General features: G+C 34.8%; 1 long non-coding RNA gene across 1 annotated transcript; it reads left to right on the top strand.

The window, feature by feature from the left end:
* Positions 1 to 5,473: 5,473 nt before the first annotated feature.
* On the top strand, positions 5,474 to 8,240 carry LOC133304245 (uncharacterized). Its single transcript, XR_009750580.1, has 3 exons — positions 5,474 to 5,906; positions 6,095 to 6,174; positions 7,497 to 8,240. It is a non-coding gene; the product is annotated as an uncharacterized LOC133304245 (long non-coding RNA).
* Positions 8,241 to 23,447: the final 15,207 nt, after the last annotated feature.

Here is a 23,447-nt window from a genome sequence, read left to right on the forward strand (position 1 = left end):
CACTTATAAGATGTTTTTTTTTCCTATGAAAAAAAGCAGTTTCTACTAAAATAAGTCATCCAAACAGTTACTCCTAAATGCTTTAAGGCACTATTTATGATTACGCATATTACTAGTTTAATTGCATTTTCATAAATTTATCGGCTAAACAATAACAAATTTAGTCAAGCGATTTCAAGCAATAACAACTTAATCCAAGAATTTGTTAATGTCTCACAAATCATATACATTCACTTTCAGAGGAATAGCTAAAAAAACAAAATTCAAATGGCCAATTCTTCCCCGATCATATAGAGTGGTAAGCAGTTTACTTGGTACTGTCAAAGAGCCTGCGACAATGGTAGAAATATCTATGAAGTCACATCAATGCTTAAGTTAATAGGATTAAAAGAATAAATTAGTAGAAAACATACACAACCTTAACTATTACTGAAATAAAAAGAATGACATTACCTATATCCGAAAGACTCTCGAGATTGTTACAAGAGAAAAAGATACCCTTGAAGAAGATCCCAAAAAAATACCCTAGAGGGCTGTTACGACCCAGAATGCTAAAGGGGCCAAGGCGAAGCCCAAGAGAGTTATTAAGCGTCCAACATATTTGGACCAGTATCAATGTGATTTCTAAAGTCAGTTAATACTAATAGATATGGACCATTAATATGTTATTTCATTTTAAGTACTATCGTAATTAGCCTACACTTGCATGCATAGGATGTTATCCTTAAGGGGGCATTTAGTTCACGAGTTATGTGAAGTTCCCTAGTCCTATATATTTGGTATTGTGAGTTGTCTTCGTTTGGTAGAAGAGAACAAAAAATATAGCCATGAAACTTGGTTGCCTAGCCATTGACAAATGCATGCAAAAACGGGCTAAGTCATTATCCATATAGGGGTGCAGTATAAAGCCAAGTTAATTAGTGATCCTTTCGATTTGAATATTTGTAAACTGATTAGTGTGGTAACAGTGTAGACCTAACCCATAGGCCCATGATGGGAAGGGGACTAGGGTTAATAAATTTGGCTAGGTCCCTCTGCATTCATAGTATGTTGAGAAAATCGTTACTCCACAACTTGCTCTATCGATGGTTGTGATCAGGAAGTGGTGTGAATTGCAAAGGAAAATCCTAGTCTTTTCATTGCAGGAACAAAAAGTCTTCAAGAAATCAAGAATCATGTCTTCAACAAGTAAGCTTAGATCTTTTGGTGTTCTAAAATCATATAATCCATTTTATGAAATTTCTTACATTTGGTATCACAACCTAGATTATATGAATTAGGACCCAATTGTTTGATATTGGATATGATTATATGTTTGGGATTAAATTTTGTGCCTTTTTATTCTTGAATGAGACGATTAGTATTTTTTTTTAACAACTCAGAATCTGATTTCATACTATTTGTATTCGGTTTGATTTCCTAAATCAATTGACTTTTTCATTTTGATTGAAATTTGTATTTAGTATTAACTCTAATACCCTATCGTCAATTCCCCATTTTTTTCTCTTGACCTTACTGCCTGCCGTTTTTTAGTTTCGGCTTTCAAATCATTAGGCACGGCAACATAGTTTTAACTTATAAAGCACAAGAATGCACGAATCCATGATATTTTCTGATTTGTTTATACTGATTTGTCTTTACATCCTAACCGCTGGACAACAATGGACTCTTATGCACAGGGGGACATAATAAAATATATAATCTTACTTTATGTATGATAGCGAAGCTGTTATTTTACTGCCTTAATATTTTCATCATTTTGTGTGAAATATATTCTGTGCTAATACTTATTTTTTAAAAAAATGGTATTTAGTACATACTTTTCTTCGTAATTTTTTTAATATATTTTATGATATATATTTATTCATGTAGTATAATGTCATTTTATGAGATTAATTATGCGTTGTCAATTTACATATATATGAGTCAAATAAAAAAAAAGTTATTATATTATATCTGTTGGCACCTTGTTGATATAATATTATGAAGAATTATTTACTATTCCTCCTTGAGAAAATTTTTTATAGGAACCTTTTTTATTTATATTGGGAGCTGAGCTAGTTAATTAGATATATACATCAAAATTTAGAAATTTATTGAATAATGCATATGATATTTATGTGTTTATATTTAGACAGGTTTTCTTAATGAGTTTGCTTATTCTTATGATTACATTCAAGATTGAATTATTAACGGCTCTTTCTATTATTGACTAAATCCCAATCCCTTGGTAATCTAATCATTTATTCTAATCCAAAGCTCAATCCCTTAGTGCTTTTTCATAAGATAAGCATTAACGCAAGAACTCACAGTTATAAAATCCACAAGTTTATCCCTAGACATGCAAATTCCAGCAATCAACCAATCAGACTCATATACCAACATCCCTATTATCATATATGACTCGCATGTTTATTTACGAGAGATCAAGTGATAAATAAACTAAACACAAATATCAGGTTGATTGCATAATTCAAAAGCAAGAATGTAATTCATAAGAGATAAACAACATCAACTAAGAACCCATTGGTTCTGTATCTTCCTAACTACTAAAAGTAAATTAGCTACGCATAGTGATAAAAACAGAATTTAAAGCTACTGTAAAAGTAATGAAGTTCATGATAAAACTTGTCTAATGGTGATGATCAATGGTGCAGAGTTGACTCCTTCCTTTTCCTCTGCCACGATCCAGTGCTACTCTTCCGCTCCTTCCTGCGCTTCGTCTCTGAGTGCCTTCTTTTTTCGCGTTCCAGAATTCCCTTTTCACGGCTTCCTTCGCTTCGTATTTAAAGAGAAAATGTGGGATTCTGAATTTTGGACCTGCTCGCTAAAGCGAGCATTATTTTTGCTGGTCGCTCCATCGGTCGCTTGTGCGAAGACTTTAGCGAGCTGCTCGCCCACTTGCTCGCTTTAGCGAGCGTTACACTTTTAATTTTATTTATTATTTAATTTCTGATTTTCCCATTGCTCCGCGGATTTCACTGTTGTCTTGTCCTTATCATATTGGCACTTTGTTATTCTAGTTTCAACAACCTGAAACAACAATAAATATTCAGAATCTTCTATTTGTTGACAATTCATTTTGCTTTACTGTTAACACTATATTTTTAACTATTTTAAAAATTATTTGAATTCTTTTTAACCATAAAAACATAGTGTTTTGCACACTCATCACATGACAAGGTGATTAAGTGTTCCATCAAGTGGATGCATTACCATCGAAATAGAAACAACATATGCTCCTGCTAAGCAAATTACTGAGATGCACATGACTATTATGAGCAACCACATAAGTAACCTGTTACGGAGGGGAATTCCACAAAGCAGAAGTAGGATTACGGTCTGAGAAGCCGAGAAAGATATGGTACATAACAATATGAAAATCTCATATTTTAACTTTTGGTTGCTATCACCACCAAAGGCTAAAACAGAAGTACCAGCTTTGCATATGTGACCAGGACCACAACCTTGTTGGGTGTCTGTGTCTGATTGCCAAACACCCCCCGGTGGGTTTATGGCAATTTGGAAAGTCAAGGTTGCAATAACTGTGGCTACCACCATAAGGGAACCTCTCATCTCTTCCATCCAATGTATTGGTTCTTTTTCTCTATGATTCGCCGCACATGTTGGTAGTGACCTTCCCTCCATTTTTTCCCTTAGTCTTCTTCTCTGTTAGGATGAAAAATGAGAATTTATTCTAATTGGAATAGCTAAGGCTATGCATTTTCTCTGATCCTTCGTTAACGTTATACAATAGAAATGAAGGACATGAATATGACCGCATTCATAAGAATATGATCAAAATTTCCCTTAGGCTGCTAACATATACTAAAGGAAGGAAATATAATTAAGCTAAGTGTAGTTGCATAAATCTTGTGATTTTAAGCGCTCGTGTGCCTTCCTCTTCTTTTTTCTGATTTCTGATTCTTAATCACAATATTGAGCATGCCTTGTGTGCCTTCCTCTACTTTTTCTTTTGCTTTGGTGGTTGAAGAACCACTTTGATGGAAGCATCAACAGCTTTCACATTCTGCTGTCATTACAAGAGCACATGAAAACCCATAATATAAACGACAGGGGAAAAAGAAGATCAGAAGATCACTGTGTAAATGTTATGTGACAGAACTGCACCTGCTCCATTTTTGAGCTACACTCGATGAAGGCAGGGGCACCAATCTGCTTTCTCAATTCTTCTCCCTTACTAAAAAAAGCAAGAGAAGTTTATTGATGCCATTCGTCCGATTTTATAATATACATGACGATATAATAAACGGTTAGAAAAGGTCTAAATTTTTTTATATCCATTTGTTCATTGATTATTTAATTAATACGGTTCAAGTATTGTCGAATTTATTATAAAAACAACTCTCGCAAATTGGTAAAAAGGACAATTCGTGGGAAATCCAGAATTATGAGTGAAACCCGAATATCCATGGATGTCGTGGTGCTGACAAATTGCCAAATGCCAATCACCTGTTCAAGTTTCAGCTTCTTGAAGTATGTTTCTATTTCTTGGATGAACAAAAAATCCTTGAAAAGGAATATATAATATGAGAAATATGTATGTGATTGTTCTTCACATTAAAAAATAAATAAAATTAGCTCCGTCATTTAAGAATCTGTTTGATTGTGTTCTGATTTTTTTTTTTAATTGTTTTGTAGAATAGTCATTGAAACAATTGTTTTCTATACTTTTTTTTGTTTTGAAAATTAAAAATCAAAACACAAAACAAAAAAATCCAGACACATCCTCTAAATTTGATTCTAAAAAAAAAAACAGTCACAGTTTTTAATTTTTTATTATATAGAACAGGCCTTACTAAATGATTTTTTATATATATTTTTTTGTTTTGAAAATCAAAAAATTATTTTTCAAAACAAATTTCAAACAAGCCCTAAATTTTGAACTCATGCAATTTGTTGGATCGATGAAGTAATTAAATGCATTAACTATAAAACTTGTTGATTAAAAAAAATATACTCCATTTAATAATCAACTTTTAATTAATGATAAATGCTAAATCTATTAAATTGTATAAGACTTAAGTTAAAAATATTATAATCAACTTCAATTTATTGATAAATAAAACCATTTCCATTAAATCTTCATATAAGGGTGATGACAATCTTTATGCATAATCTTATTCTTATATATTTACAAAGAGATTATTTCTCAAAAATTATTTATAAATACTAGTTTAAAATTTATCACAAATATAATAATGAATTATGATTAGAGAAATAATAAATATAAGAAATAAATAAATAATTTAACTGGAGAGACACAAACAATATGAAATTTTAGTCCTATGTAACTTTATCGTAATGTCCACGTGTCAAGTCCTAATCTGTTCGTGTTTGATGGGCCTGAAAGTGAGGGAGTTAATTAATTAAAAAATTCTTCTAGAATATTCTATGAGGATAGGATAAAAGGAGTGGGAATGGGTGGAGAGTGAGGCATTCATGTATTGAGTAAATATCGGGAAATTGAGGATGTCTTTTGAGCTTAAGGGAGCGTTTGGTACGCAGATACGTCTGGAACTTGGGATAGCCATGTTTGGTAGCACAAAAATAGGAATTTTCACGGCGAAGAAGTTGTCCCGTCTTTTGGTTTCTATGTGTGATTTCATCCACGACAACCAAAACAAGTTGTCCATTTCAAAGACGTCTTTCATCGTTGCCCGGGGAAGTGAAATCTGAAGCTCGAACAACATTACGAAAAGGCCCTTGAGGGATTGTACGATTTGTGAAGTGATGGAAACAGTGGATTGGACTACTTGCTTGTTGAGTGATATACGTGTGAAAAATGGCGCGAATGAGTTGTGGGTCTGTCATTTCTCCCTCCATTTTCTGAGGTCGCAACTGAGGAGAAGAACCTTGTAGCTTGCATGTGACTTTCGAAATCGGTATTAATCTTGCCTTCTCTGTCATTTGCATGTGCATTTTGCATATTGTGGAAGGTGGGTTTCGTTGCACTGAATTTTTGTAAGAAAAAGTAATGAGGTTTGTGCTGTACAGTGCTAGCTTGCTGAGCATGTATGTCGTAGCTTCTCAGTTTATTGCGCCCTGATCCCTTGTTTCCATTTCTTGGTAGGAGTGGTGGAAGGTGTTGAAGGAAGAAGTTTTTTTGCTTTCTCCACAATCGACTGGCAAGTAAGATAAATAAAGACAGAGGTAAAAAATGTCACTTCTTAGAATGATTTTATGATCTGATAATGAGTTAATTTCTGCATATTCCAGTTGTGGTTGGAAAAAAAAATCAACTTATACTATGGTTTTGTGTTGTTTGATACTCCTCTGTTCATGCGAAGCTTACATGCTTTGGTCATATGTGAATAATTTATACTTTGAAGTTTGGGCACTCATGTTGGCAAAGAATTTGAAATCATTGACATGTTTTCCTTGTAGCCTCTTCGTAATGTCTTGTGTGTCTTATTTCCGTTTTGGATTTTGCTATCAGTCAAGTATCTTTTTCATTAACAAAGACAAACAGGGGTTTTAAGACATAATAAGGATTGGTCATCTTCATCGTGATATATTTGTTATTCTTCTCCTCAACAACATAAATTTAAAGTCAGTAGAGTGAGAAAATCGTGCAGAAATTTATAGAGCGAAAAAAGGCCAAGAATACTTGACCCTGTATTCATCACCTTGTTTTATGTGATGCGTCTAATCTGCCCATGGATTCAATGAGGTGCAGTCCTTTTTTTTGCTTAGTTAGATTTAACATACGAATTTGAACCAGAGTTATTTTAAAACATCTTTTTTTTCCATATGAACATAAGTTGCACTTGGTTGAACAACCTCGACCAGCATGTGAGTTATGTTCCATGCATTCAGCCATATGGAATTTTTTAACATTACATCTAATTTTGGATATACATACTAACTAGGATCCACGATGTTGAACAGAAAAGTAAAAAAAAAAAGGGCTCATTGCTGGTTATGAGTTATGTCCTTTACGTGAAAACAGATGATGTCAGGAAAAAGTTCATGTTTAGGGTGGTCATATGCCTTAGGGTTTAGGGTGTGATATGAAGCAAAATTGAACGACCTTATCATTTGGTGTCAGAACCAATTACGTAAATTTTGCCCTCTAATTCTGGTATTTTTCATTGTCTTGATATTATTTTTATTCGTTCATCACTATTCGATTAATGTTAATTACTTTAACCTTGTTGTGTTAGATTGAGGCAATGAACAAAGCAATGGAGTTGGGTGTCATTATTGTTATCATTTGTCATTTGCAATCTTTGAATCACCTCACTATGTTATTTGGGTCATTTTGAATCATATGTGTTGAATGATTTATATATATAATTATGTGTGATGCAACTATTACGAAGGATTGGTATCTTTATGGAAGTCAGTCACTGATCAATTGCATATGCTGCCACACAAAGATTACGACATAGGCAACATGACAACTATTTTGGAGATACATAATCATTGACAGTACAGATAGCATAGATCCTCATTCTGTTTTTGTATCTCAGACATACAGATAGTTGGAGGGATTTTTTTGCAAGCAAAAAGGAGGACATTGTTGTTAGCACTTTGGCCTTTTGTATATGATACTTCATACTGTAAGGAAAAGGTCATGTATGGTAAGTCCTACATAGTATTTCACATGTTGTGTTATCATTGAAATTTCACTTCTGTTCAAAGAATGCTGTGAGCTCCTACATACTATAGGTATTGACTTTGCCATGGAAGGTAAACTCTGTACTATTATTCAAATAAAGATGTCGATAGTTGTTATGAAAAATGAATTTCTGTATGGGCACCTGTATCAGATCTTGCTTATTATTAATTTTGCTTCTCACCAGAATCACAATTGCTATTTTGCTTATTTTATTTGCATACTAATTGCTGTTTTGCTGCTTCTCACATGTAGATGTCAATACTCGTGGGATGGGCATTGTTTGCGATCCATCTCCATCAAGCTTTGTTGGTTACTAGGACGTAAGATGGAAACAAACAAAGCAATGTCTTCTTCAAGGATAGATCAACCTTCCAACTATCCAATGTATAATATGTGAATCTGTGTTTCAATCTGTCATGTAAAAAATGGGACATGTGTAATATATTTGGTCCAAGATAAGCGTACTTGTACTTAGGATTTTAAGTTTGTCAATTCTGTATGTACCAAGGCTATAGATGCCAATGGGTTATCTGTATGTTGGTGTATCTAAACCTGTACTGTAACATATATATGGTACATGAATGATATTTAAATCCTTTTGCAGTTCATTATGACCTTCTTCATAACCATTTTCATGACATCTCAGTTTTTAACATTATGATTTGGAACAAGCAATGGTGACCCCAAAGGAGATATCAACTGGCACGGGCCTTGAGGAATTACAACTGACATGATTTAATACCTTTTATTCCATTCAACATTCAAAGGAAATGAACAATTACAACGTGAAATCCAAAAAAAAAAAATAGCTATGGGGTAGTAGATCCTCCGTAAAGGTACATGCACAATTGCACTCAGTAAAAAAGACAATACACCAGAAAAGCAACTACATGGTGCCTACAAGGAAAGTCTTATTTTTACTTAAACGTCACAACTCTAACCTATCAAACTACTCTTCTTCATCTTCATGTATCCAACACCACAGAGCATCGAATGGCATAAGATAGCAAACATCGAATGTAATTGCACTCTGTACCGTTTACCGACTGAGCTAGGAAGCTTGTCTCCAACACCGGTCAACTTCTCCACTCAATGGACCCTATAATGCTTGCTTGTTGCAGATCTGTGTTTCCGTCAACCCTAAACCCACAATGTCTTAACATCGCGCAAACGGGAAGAACAGAGCTGTGTGCCGTATGATTTCAAATTTGTCCAAAACTCGATCCGGAAGTACCTCACACCACCGACATGTCAAATCGATTAATTACTATATTTTAATGAAAAAGTTAAAGTAGGGTAATTTTTGTAAAATAACCCTACATTCCTACTATTTTTCACAATTAACCAAACATCAACTCAGTAAACTAACTCAAATTTTCCAAGATAAATTTTGATCAATCAAACATATTTTTATAACTTATCCGCAAAAGAATATTGCAGCCCACATTCCCGCAACGGCAGTTCCCCAGTTAAAAAAATATTTCTCCCGTGGCAAACGCACCCTAAGTGTGTTGGTTCTAAAGGTCTCTTAGTGTCAATTAGTGTTAGTGAAAGAGGCTTTGCCTCCATTTATTCAATAAAATCAATGTTGTTATTTTAAGTTTTTGTCATTTTGGTATCAGAGCATCTTCGATCCGGAGGTGCTTTTTATCCAAATCTGTGAAGAAATGAAAACCGTGGGAGAAATCAGTGATTCAGAGGTGAAGGAAATGTTGATAAAAATATTGAAGGTTATAGATGAGGCATTAGAGAAGATGAAGTCACAGAGATTTAAAATCATGAAGAAGAACAATCTTGAACATAACTTTTGGTCAGAAAAAAGAATCAAAGAATCGAAGAAGAAAGAAAGAAAGAAGAAGAAATCAGCAAAGAAAAAGAAGAAAAGGAAGGAGTTGCACACGAAGAAGAGGTAGAGGCTGAAGAAGAAGAACATCAAGAAGAGGATGGGGAAAAGCAAGAGCCAGGGATCCGTAAATCGCAAAACCTGAATGTCAGCGATTAGGAAGGGCTGAGAATGGTGGAAGTTACATCCCTGGCACAAGGGGTCGAAGACAATGGGAATAGATAGTAAGGAAGACGATAATTAGCTTCGGTCGTTGGGTGAATTTTATATCCAATAATGGGCCAACGACCACAAGCTTGAATAAAAAAAACCCACAATCTAATAAGGGTTTTATTAATGTTATGTGACATAATATAAGGGTAGTTTCCAACTCACACAATGATGAAGAGAGAGAAAGTAGAATGATGAAAGAGAAAGAAAAATATGTGGACCTCACCTCTTTAATGTGTGTGTAGGAAAATGAAGTTATGTAAAATAATAAACATAAAACCCACAGTCTAATAATTTCCAAGGAGGAGAGGAAAATAAGGGAATGGGCTCGGGTTTACGAATGGACTATTGGGCCTTACATTCGGCCAATGAAACAAACCCTACACCGACACAAGCGGCAACTAACAGTAACGAAGGACAAGGATCAATGCAGGCTGCTGACGGAAGAGGAGATGGCTGACTGCTGGCGACAAAGTTCCTATTTCAGGTGTGATAGACCCTTCTTGGCAAACCACATATGTAACAATCCATAACTCTGTGTAATGCTATTGGGAATGGGAGGTGACAGAGAACAAAAGGTTGAGGACTGAGGAGGAGGAGTTCTTACATGCCTAAGTTGCTCAGCAATGAAAGTTGTCAATTGACGGAGCTCATGTCTTTGACCGTTCACTGACAACAAAGATCTACAAGTATAATGGCCGTATGCAAAGATGGCTAATAAGCAGTGCTTGGCACAATATGTTTTGCAAGTACAAGAAGTTAAAGGGGATAAGCCCTAAAGAATGAAAAAATATAATTCTGTGCAATATGATGTTTGGAGGAAAGACATTTGCAACATATACATAATTGCTAAAATAATAGTCAGGCTAGTGAATGATGTTGGTGCTATTGTCAACAATGATCCTGAGGTCAATAGCTACTTCAAGGTTGTTTTTGTCCCAAATTATAATGTGTTTATGGCAGATGAGCTGATTCCAGGGAGTAAGCTATCCCAGCATACTAGCACTGTAGGCATGGAAGCAAGTGGCAATTTTTCTAATGGGACTTGGGGTGAAGTTCTCTCACATTATCTGTCCTCTTCCTTCACCTTGAAGACAAGGTGAGTTTTGGAAGGGGAGTATTAATGTGCCTGAAAACGAGGGAGTTAGTTAGTCAGGGAATTCTTTTAGAATATTTTGTGAGGATAAGATAAAAGGAGGGTGAATAGGTGGAGTGAGATATGCATATATTATTGAGTGAATAATGGGAAATTGAGGATCTCTGGTAGTCTAGATGTGTTGGTTCTAAGGATGACCTTAGTAAGGGTCTTTTAATGTCAATTAGTATTTGTAAAAGAGGCTATGTCTCCTTTCATTCAATGAAATCAGTATTATAATTTTGGGTTTCATCAGTGTCCCACTCATTTCTAGCAACTTGCGGAGATGTCTGAAGGAGAGTATTTTGTGGGATTCATAGCACAATGCACAAACGTATCTGGGAACATTCATGATGAGTTTCTTCTTTTACCAAATCCAAATTAAGTGAAGCTAACATACAGCCAACACTTCTTAAGTCATTTTTTGATGGAAGTTCTTGCTTTTAGGGATGTCTGCAAATCACTTGCCATCGTTGTATATAGAGACTTAGGACTCACCTGACAAGGGTAAGGAGAATATGATTGAATAATTTATCCTATCAAATTCTTATTAGTTGTTTGGTGAGCCCAACAGATAGGATAAAGTTATCAGGTAGGCTCATTTTATTGGTGAGCCCAAACCTAATAACTTATCCCAAGGGCGGGCTTGAGTTAGAAATCAATAGCATAGGATAGCAAAATTAATTTTTTTCCCCAACTCATCCCTAGAAAATAAAGCATCGTCCTCTATGTTCTGTATGCCTAAACCCCTTCCCATCCATAGTTCCTTTGGGATAAAACATCCCTAGAATAACTAGAAACAACTGCAATAAAACATCACCAAGAACCAAGAAAGGAAACAATTGCATCCTCTAGCAACATAGTTATCCAACAACCAATATGCATTGGTCGAATGCAAGTGCCAGACACAAATGATACACCATTCTAAAAAAAACAAAATTGCATCGTCTCTATGAGTGAGCATTTGCGTATTTGAGATAATCGCCTCTGGAATTTAAAAATAAAATACAAATCACTTTTTGGGTCGAAAATAGAAAGAATTGAAGGGAAATTACATAATCGTTTACAAACAAAATAAATTACCACAAGAAAATTCTCAATTGAACTTGAAAATGTCATAGATGCGCACTATAAACAATAAGAAGAAGAAAATGCCAAAAATTAATTGATAGAAAAAGTAGAGCTCAGAATGAACTCACGATAGTCGCGGATGATTGCATCAATCTCAAAGGGTTTCCAATAAAGAAAATTTGATTTTTTTATATTGAGTATTTTAGTACATTTATATCACATCTTCGATATCTTGTTCATCTCAAATACATGATAGGATAACATGATCCTATCAGATTACTAATCTAGAGTACATCAAACACAAGATATGATATGAGTTTATTGGGCCTATATCATTTGTTATCCTTATCCAACTCTCTTAAGTCTTATCCTATATATTCTTATCTTATCATATACATCAAACGGGCCCTTAATCATGTAAATAAAATAAAATAAAATATTATTGATAGTCTTGTGATGAACTACAACCTTCTTTCAAAATTAACATTAGGGATTCAAAATAATTTAAACCAATTTATGAAATTCGGACAACTCATCAGGGTCGTTGATTGAATAAATGAATCATCGCTCAAACCACTTAAAACTGAATTTATATAACAATATGCAACAAATGATTTAATCGAAGCACAATAATCAACGCCTAATGGAAAATGCGAGAATGGATCATCTCATATTAAAATTTCACATAAGAGGGTCATGTGAAATTTTTGTATCAATTTTTTTTTTATTAATGTTGATTGGACACGACCTATTTAATACATGTAAGGAGAAAGATTGTTTTGACTTCGGCAGGTGCACCAGTCGTATAATTACAAGTAATATAGTGTAAAAGAGTGGAGTTATCGTTCCCACGAGAATTGATGTATCAAGCAATAACGTATCTACGATCAAAGTTGGATCGATCTTTAAGATTTCTTGAGAATATGATTTTAAATTGTAAAAATAGAATTTTGAAAAGAATATTTTTAATTTTCAAGATTAAAAACCAAGAACAATAAACAAGAACACAATCAAGAACAATTAAAATTGACTAAAGACGTAGCTAGGGATTTGATTTCCCCAATGTTTTCCTAACAATTCTACCCTTTCATGCAATTAATATTCAAGATCAAGTTATTAACGATTCTTTCTTGATTAACTAAACCCCAATCCTTTGGTAATTTAATCTTTTACTTTATTTAAAACTCTAATCCCCTTATAGGTTTTCCTTAGAGCAAGAATCATAAAGTCATAGAATTTGTAAGCCTAAGCCTAAATCATACAAACCCTAGAAATTAATCAATCGGAATCAAGAACGCAATATTCCTATTATCATGTAAGATTCTAATGCCTATTCAAGACTGGCCACATCATAAATGAGACTAAGAATTGGAAATAGATTAATTGCATAACTTAAAACATAAATATTAATTACAAGAAAGCATAAAATAACATTAGAAACTCATTGGTTTCATCTCACCCTAACTATATTAAGAAATCTAGCCTAACATGTTCATGAAAACAATAACAATAGATGAAAAATGAAGAGTATTCATGATAAAATCGAATTAATGATGATCCATGATGAAGCCTTGCTCTCAAAGTCATCTCTGGCCGCAGATGAATGATGAATAATAACCCTAGACATGTGTTTTTAAAGAGAAAATCCATGGGCTTTTAATTGGGTCACAACTCGCTGAGGAGCTCGCTGAAGCGAGCAAATACGATCAGCTCGTTTTTGTTGCTTGTTGGAGCAAGCTTAAGAAAAAGGGAAAACGACATCCTTGCCGGCATTACTTGCTGAAGCGAGCAGAGCAAAGGTTGAATTAGGGTTTCTCTGGGCAAGCTCGCTGAAGCGAGAAAGCCAGTGAGCATACAATAATAAATTTTGCTCTTTGTTTGATCTTCATTTTCCTTAGACTTCATCTATCCTAACTTCAGTGATACTTCAGAATTATGATTTATCATTTTAAACCTGAAAACAATAAAAAAAGAAGTCAGAATCATGCTCAAGTATTAGAACCCTATAATATTTTGCATTCATTAATTATCACTATGTTCTTGATCATATTCATCATTATTTAATTTATTTTTGATCTTAAAAACATAGTGTCTTTGACACTTATTAAAGATAAACACGAAAATTTCACATAATCCTCTTATATAAATTTTATATAAGAGATCTCATTCCGTAAACATTTAAGTTATCTCTCATACCCTCATAGGTCTGATTGCCATATCACTCTTTAAACATAGGTATGAGTGGGCTATTAAATTGCATATATTCCCTTTTGTTGATGGTTACGAACAACATGGGTGACAATGAATGATTAAATAGGAAAGAAATATAGAGATAGCCTGGCCAATTAGTAAGTAAGGAATCAAGAGCGTCGAGAAGCATGCTTCTCTAATGCTTGCTTCATTCCTTCCTAACAATTAGCCTAATTGAGTCCCCCATCCTTTTCTATGTAATGGCCACTTAAATTCATGCTTTTTTTAAAAAATAAAAATAAATATAGAGCTTATTATAAAATATTTTAAAATATTTATTAATTAAAATTAAAGTTGCTGCTCTAATTGGATCAAAATTCTTTCTGTAGTGTAAATCTTCTCAACGTTACCAACATTATTTTATCCATATAACTTTTAGTTCATAAAAAAAATGTCAACTTGGCCTGAATTGTAAAAATTATTAAAGGTTGGCTATTGATAATGCTCGATTCTAGATGATCGTGAATTTTTGATCGTACGAACATAATTAATATGATATTTGTATGCTTAAGGAAGTCTATAGAAGAGACACCGCAAAAAAATGACAGATAACTTGTGCACGAGATAGTGTGTATTCACAATGATAATTAAAAGAGTATGATTCAAAAAGCATACCTAAGAGGCTTAACACATTATTTACAAATGGTGTTACGTGTAAGTAAGAGAGTTTGAGTGACAATCAAATTATTGAGAGATAGTATAATGGGCTTTTTGACCCTTTTGCCCCTGATTAATTAATTAATAACCAATTTGCCTCTCCCCCAGAACTATCCACCATCCTGCCCCCATTTAGTCGATCAAGTTGCACTTTTAATCGACTAAATGGGCAAAATTCAGAAATCAAGAAACACGAATTTTAGTCGACTAAATATTCACCTTGATCGACTAAATGTCGAGCACTTTTAGTCGACTAAGGCCATTATTTAGTCGACTAAATATCGCGGACCAGGTTTTTTAAAACCCCCACATTTCGCAATGGGGGTTATTTTCAAACCCTAGTCGACTAAGGCCACGCCAAGAACCCCTCTCCTCAACCAAATTCGAATCTCATCCCTTGAAGGTCCGATTGAAGCATCATTGGTTCACAACTTGCGAAATTGACATTGTAGGTAACGTTTTCTGACTTGCATTTGGTTTTAGGTTTAGGTTTTTTTTTGTTTTCTCCATGCTTTGGTTTCTGTTATTTTAAGTTTCTTGTTTATGGTAGAAGGTTGTTTGCGGTTTTGTGGCTTTAGGTTAGGGGTAGGGTGTTGAGTTTGATGTGTGGGTAATTGACTAGGGTTAATGTGGTAGCTTAGGGTTAGGGTTAGGGTTAGGGGAAGGGCTGCTGTTTTGGTTGGGGTGTAGGTTAAGGGTTTTGTTTTTATGTTAGGGTATAGGATTGGTTTTCCTGTTAGGGTTAGGGTTAGGGTTAGGGTTATGGCTGCTGTTTTGGTTGGGGTGTAGGGTTGAGGGTTTGGGTTTGGGTTGCTGTTTTTGATGGGGTTTAGGGTTTGTTTTATGTTTTATTTTAGGGTTAGGGTTTAGTTTTTTATGTTGAATTTTAAATTTTTTTGATATTGTTATTGTCCATTGATATTGTTTCCACTTGCATTGTAGGTACCCTTGTTCCCATGGCTGAGCGTAGAAGATCGGATAACGTGGGAAATGAGAGACGTAAGAAGGTACGACAAGACCGTCTGTCTTCGTCAAGGAAACAAGATGAAGAGCCCGCTCCTGTCGACCTCCCATTCGGATACTTGTTCGAGCATGACCCCGTGGTTCATGATTCATTTGTCCGTGACTTTGCTAACCGACCCATATGTGGGGCCAAATCACTTAATACAACATTTTTTGAAGCAGAAGGTTTTAACATTGTGAGCTGGTTGGAAGGAGCACATCTTAGGGTTTTGGCTGAGCTGTCGTGTTCATATTCAGAGATGCATGTACGGGCCTTCTACCATAACCTCAGCTATGTACAGGGTGAGCTGAGGTCGAGGCTTTGCGGGGTGCAGATCATCATGACAGCTCCGGTATGGTTGGAGTTACTGGGGTATGACTTTGATTCTGCGGACACTGTGGAATATGACGCAGATAGCGGCTCCACACTTCCAGGATATACTCGAGGTGATGTCGTGCAGGAGCAGAGAAGAGTCCGTGGGCAACATATTGCCTATACAGTGGGGTTGCTTGCTCGTCTAGAGCTTGGACGAGGACAGCAGTAGGTTGAGGATGTTGCAGGGCAGGGGGCTGATGTGTCCGACCAGGATGACGAGGAGACGGCGTCCGATGAGGAGGAGGAGGATTAGATTTAGGGTTTATGTTTTTTACTTTACGTTTGTAGTGTGTGTGTGTGTGTGTGTGTGTGTGTATGTGTTGATATGTAATTGACTTCGGTCTTCTTATTTGACATTTGGAGTTTATGTATTTTTATGATTAGGAGCTGAACTATTTAATGTTCCCATCATGTTGTGAACTGTTTACTTATTTATGTCACTTTTATTGTTTACCGCAAGAAGGAATATGGTATTTTTCCATTCTTGTTTTCAATTTGGGTCTAATCACAGTCCAAAGGGTCTAAAATGTCCAATGCAATTCAGAACAGTCACTCATAAGAGAGTTAAATGACGAACACAAGTTTCGGGTACCCTAAACCAAAGTTTTATGCAATACATGTACATATATGGTTTATAACCCCCCGTTGACTGTTTTGTACCTGAAATTGTGTTCCCCAAGTCATAATACGCTTGTACATTAGACTACAATCGGTTCCATACAAAAAAAATTCGAGGAAATCAGATTGGGGTGCCAAAACCACTGATTTAGTCGAGCAACATGAACTGGTTTAGTCGACTACACATTTAGTCGACTAAACCAGTTCAGGTCCAAAACAGTCAATACCCCATTCGTATGCATTGTTGGATTTAGTATTGATTGAAATCGTTTGTTTACGCTCCCCGAAACTAGGTGAATTCATATAGGGGTCATATCAATAATTGTTATGAGTTTCAATATATCAATATTCCCCAATGTTACTAATTTGAATAGGCATGAAAAGTCAAATAACATAATGACAATGGGAGTAACACAAAGTAACATAAAAATTCATAACACAATTACATCAACTCTACCATAAGACCTTAAACACATGAACATGATTGGTTCAACTTTGTCTTATCCTCATAGGACATGTACGTTTATTGTGACCAATTTGCTTGCAGGTGCTACATCTACTTTGACTGCTTGTTGGTTGGGACTCAACCCAATCCATCTCATTCTGTATCCTTGTAGACTTCGGTCTCCCTTGTGCACGAACCAAAGATGCATTTGGGATAATAGTTGGACCATCTATTTCTGGAATCAACAACTCATTACCCATTGGAAACCAATGTGCAGCATAGACCTTCTCAATGTGTGTAATTGAGAACACAGGATCAACATAGTCATAGTGGTTCAATTTTTCAACCTTGCACACCGCTAGCACATGACTGCAAGGAAATCGTCTAGCTGTGAACCGTCCACATTGACATTTACGATTTAGCAAGTCAACCCTCATAATGTCGCCGGCATCATGCGTAGATTGATTGTAGGCATCCTCAACTTCAAACAACTGCAAGTCTCTATCAAAAACATGGACACGGAGACTGACAGTTAACTGATCATTCTTTTGTAAGAAGTCCTCAACCTTTTTTGCAATTCTCCATCCTTTGGTCTTTGCTTTTTGGATCTTTTCACGCCTCTTGACAAAATACTCTACAAGTCTACTTTGCATCATCTTGACCAATGCCGTTACTGGCAAATTACGTGCACCCCGTAGGACCTTATTGATACACTCAGATAGGTTAGTCGTCATATGACCAAACCTTCGGCCATCCTCATCATAAGACCTGCACCATTTCTCTTTGGGAATCTGATCTATCCATGTGGCTACTTGGGGGTTACTGTCGACAAATTATTGACTTTGACTTCTTTCATGCATAGGTGCAGATGAAGATTGACCATAGTCTATTTCAACATATATCTCAATAAAGTTTTGAAATTTTCGGTCCACAATTGCATCTATGACACATTCCACATCTTCATCGTCACATATATCATTACCAATGTAGAATATAGCATCCTTACCAACTGTAGACTCTACCCTGGCGATCATCCGTTGAACGCACTGGCTGCCTTGTAGCCCCAATTTTTGGTGAATCCTCCCCTTAAGCTCATTGTACGTGGTGCCCCGTTTGATTTTCAACATTTTTGTTTTTCCTTCAAATTGAACACCGTTGGGCCCTTCATAATGCTTTCCATCATAGTAAATCATGGTAACATACATGTTTGGACTTGAGCTCATCTTTCACACGAATTTGGGGGTAGGAATCGGATTTTAGGGTTTTGGGGGAAACAAATCAGAAAATAAAGGAAATGACAATAATTTCACAATTACTATGCATTGGAGATGGTGGGATGAAATGGAAGGGTGATTGGAGGTACCGTTGCTGACAAACAAGAGAAAGAGGGGTTTTGATTTCGAAAAATTGCAAATGAGACCGACAGAGGTCTGGATATAGGGTTTTTCGCGATATTTAGTCGACTAAATAATGGCCTTAGTCGACTAAAAGTGCTCGACATTTAGTCGATCAAGGTGAATATTTAGTCGACTAAAATTCGTGTTTCTTGATTTCTGAATTTTGCCCATTTAGTCGATTAAAAGTGCAACTTGATCGACTAAATAGGGGCATGATGGTGAATAGTTCTGGGGGAGGGGCAAATTGGTTATTAATTAACTAATGAGGGACAAAAGGGTCAAAAAGCCTAGTATAATGGACTATATCTGATTGATCATTTATCTTACACTACAAGAAAATTGGTATTTGGAGGCTGTTTAACTTTTGGCGGTTTAATTGATACATAGAGACGGTATTTTTGGCGGTTTAATTGATTCGAGGCGGTTGACGTGAAATCGCCTCCAAATGTGTACTAGAAGCGGTTAAAATAACCGCTCCCATTTACCATTCAGAGGCGATTACCTTAAAACTGCTTCTAATTTCTACTTTTAGAGGTGGTTAAACCATACCCACTTCCAAATATTTAATAGACACGATTAAAATAACTGCCCCCATTGACCATTTAGAGGCAGTTGAAGTATAATCGCCCCTAAATATAACAATTAGAGGCAGTTTTAATGTAATCGCCTCTGAATGGTAAATGGAAATAATTATTTTAATAGTCTTTAATAGATATTTGAAGGCGATTTCATGTCAACTGCCTCAAAATGTACATTAAAGGTGGTTAAAATAACCGCCTCCAAAGCATATTTAGAGGCGGTTCATGATCTATCGGGCAATGAGATTCATAGAGGGAGATCTCTTTGTTCAGCTGTTGGATCGTCCTCAAACTTGGTTAGTATGTTCTTCTCTTGTAACACTTTAATCTGACTGTTCAAATGAATCATTTGGTGTTATATATAAATTTCGAAAGATGAATGTTGCACATTAAAAAAACCATCTCACCTTCACTTTGAAATCCACACTAACACACACATATACAAAATTCAATAAGCTATTTATATTCAACTAATAAAAACTATATTAACTTTTATAAATAATTTTTTTACAAAAAATTATATTAACTAATCACTGTAAAAAATTATATTAAAAAAATTTAAAAATAAAAATTATATTAACTCTTTAAAATAACAATTTTAATATTAAAAACTAAAAAATTTATATAATTTTAACTATTTGGAGGCAATTACACATTATTTGGAGGCAGTTAATATAACCGCCTCATAATGTCTTTTGGAGCGATTATTTTAACCGCCTCAGATTGTCATTTAGAGGCAGTTAAAGTAACCGCCTCAGATTGTCACCTAGATGCGGTTATTCCAGCGGTTTGTGAAAACTGCTATATTTTTCCTCAAGATGGTGGTAAGCGAGGCGGTTCATGAATCGCCGAACCAAGCATTTTGAGGCTGTTTGAACCACCTCAAAATGCAAATATTTGTAGTGTTAGTATATTATATACTTCTAGAAGTTGTGGGACCCATTAGGTGGGTCCAGAATAGATGATAATAAGTTTGAGGATTTAATATCTTTCATATTATAGGAGATAAAATTATCTTCTAACACACATAAAATTGAGTAGGATCCATATTTTCTTTCTTTCTCTTCTCTTCACATGACCCAATATATGCTTCGCACACTTTTATATATGTATAGAAGAGAAATTTATTTGCTACAATATTAAAAATATCAAACCAGAAGTTTGGACAACATTAAATGACTTGATAAGGACAATGCTTTAATACAATTAAGGAAGAGTCTAAATTCCCTTGGTTGTAGACAAGCCAAAACGACTTGACTAGAGAAACGCTTGATTTGAGTGGGTCCACCTAAATCCAATGGTTTAGAAACACCGTGTAAACTAACTTTAGACTAGGGGTGTGCAAAAAATTTGGTTCACTTGCCCCACCCTTGATCTGACCTTGACAACCCATAAATACCTATTTTTTGAACTGGTTTTAAATACTGATTCACTTTTATTTAGGTCAATTCTTGACCTGACTTATTTTAATAATTGATCCATTGACCCAAAACTTGACCCATACCCATTATATGAAAAAAAAGTATGAAAAATCACAATTGCAATTTTTTCTTTTTTAAGGTTCTCTTTTCTCTATGTGGGCGATAAGACAATTTGGAGATTTAGGATTTTCTATCAAATAGACATAATTGACCCTATATCATTATGTCATTGATTGCAATATTAAGTCTTTGATTTCAGCTTGTTCGTGATCCTTGGCTAGAAAACTATAATAGTTGTATGATGTCATCTTTGTAGTAGTTTACGAAGTCATAGTGTCAAACTATAATAGTCATTAACTGAGTAAAACTGAATTTTTCCTTGCTATTATACTATTGCTAGAAGCCTAGAACCTCTCTCACACCTTCAATGTAATTATTTTGTAATATATGTTGTCATTTTCTTTATGAAACAATAATTAAAAATGTTGGAATTATTTTTCCTTTCCTTTTTTTTCCTTTGTTTTTCTTGCCTTTATAACCTGTTTACAGTTTTTGAGTATAAGATTATATTGTACCGGTATCTGTCTAAGATAATGAGTAGGTTCTGAAATGCATGAACCTTGGTTTATGAATTTTGAATTGTCTTCCTTGTATCATTTTCTCGTTGTAACAACTTCATGGCACCTTTTAATGCAATTGAATAATTTCTAAGAAAGTATTTCACTCAGTGCTTTCCTTTTGGTGCTTACCAAATGGGCGAGGAAGAGAAATCCATTAAGAATGAAAACCCTTCTTCACCTGTAACAACGGTAAGCTAAGAACAGTGATGTATAAAAAAATTACAGTTGTTTATTTATTCAACAAATATCAAATTTATTATATAATTTATATTTTTTAAAATAAATAAATAATTAAATTACATGAGTTTAAAAATTAAATCAATAACTGTAAAAAAATCAGATCAAAAATAAGTTTTGAAACCAAGTCAAAAGTGGGTCAAGTCAAATTTGACCCGATTTTGAAACCAAGTCAGACCCACTTCAGAAACCAAGTCAAGTCGCATCTTACCTAGTTCTGAACCAGTTCAAAAAAATTCAAAGCGGGTCAGACCTAACCTGGTTCAAATTAAACCGGGTCGGGTCAAAATACCTGACCTATAAAACTAAGTCGGGTCTGATCGAGACAGAAACCTGACTCGGCCTGACCCATGCACAACCCTACTCTAGACCCCACACAGTTGATGAAGTAAAACTCCTCATCATTTAAACTCAGGGAAGACTCTAGCTATACTTTCTCTCCTTAGAAGTTGGCTACTGCTGATAGCAAGCTTTGACTACTTTAAACGACTTGAGAAGGACAAATGTTCAATCTAAGCAAGAGCCCGTAGCTACTTAATTAATAGACTTGGGGTTGGAGAGAAGTCAAAACAACTTGACTAGAGAGACAAGGTTTAAGCTTAAGCATGATGTCCGAAGAGAGGCCATAATAACAAGACTAGAGAGACACTTGCATTTTTAAAATATTGCATTTTTAATAAATAATTACGATTAAGTTGCTATTTCGAATCTATTTACGTATCTATTGCACTCATTCATACTCAAATTAGGCGTGACTATTCACGCCGAAATTAGGCGTAAATCGTAGAGTGTTGACACGTGGCACAAAAAAGTAATAGTTTAACCGTAAAACTTCATAAGGCCATAACTTTTGGTTCCGTATAACTTTTTGAGATCTATGCAATGAAATCTCATTTGATATATTTTATTTCTCACAAACAAAGTTCAAATTTGCAATAACGGTAGTATAAAGATGGCACCAAAGTAGATTAGTCCATCTAAAGTTTGGAAAAATATGTGATACAAGACAAAGGCTGAGTCTTTATGGCTGGATTCGTTGGAAGCTTATGAATGGTTTTCAAAAATAAAATTTTTCTTCCTTAAATATTTAAAATATTTATTTAATTATTTCCTTTATTAATACAGATCTTTCAAATTGATTTTTGAGTTTAAATCACAAATCAAATCTTTATATTGTTTTTCTTGTTAATAATAATTTTTTAATTTAAATCACAAACCAAATCTTTATTTATTTTTTATATTAAAAATTTGATTTTTAAATTTAAATCATAAATCAAATCTTTATTATTTTTTTATATTAAATCACAAACGCAGAACTTGAAGGTTATGGTTTAAACGTTCTTATAATATCATTATTGCAAATTTGAATTATTTTTGTGAGAGATAAAATATGTCAAATGAGGTGTCATTTGCGTAGATCTCGAAAAGTTTTGTGGAATCATTTTTATTTTTTACCTGATTTGGATACCTGAGTCAAAAGTTATGGTTTTCCAAAGTTAAACGGTTCGTAAGTTGACTTTTTTGTGTCACGTGTCAACACCAGACTATTCACGCCTAAATTATGTGCGAATGCCTTGGGAGTCACGCCTAATTTGGACGTGAATAGTCACGTCTAATTTGAATGTGAATGAGTGCAATAGATCCGTAAATAACTTCAAAACAGCTATGTATTCGTAATTATTTATTAAAATAGTAATATTTTAATTTTTTAGCCGAAGTAGAACACTTAATGTTTTTAAAAATATTAATATGCAACTCTTTAAAATTAAACAAGCTACTTTGGTTCCACTCTTGGTCGTAGACTCGTAGTTAGGGGTGGCAAAAATGAGCCAACCCGTCGGGTTGGCTAGTAACCCGCACAAAACGAGCTGGGTTGAGTTGGCAAAAATGAGCTGCCAGCTCGATTTAGCCCGACCCGAGCCAACCCGGGCTCACACGAGCC

This window comes from Gastrolobium bilobum, unplaced genomic scaffold, assembly GCF_033153095.1.
Source record: "Gastrolobium bilobum isolate Gb01-03AN ecotype WA unplaced genomic scaffold, APGP_CSIRO_Gbil_v1 utg5599, whole genome shotgun sequence".
In the NCBI taxonomy this organism is placed as follows: Eukaryota; Viridiplantae; Streptophyta; class Magnoliopsida; order Fabales; family Fabaceae; genus Gastrolobium; species Gastrolobium bilobum.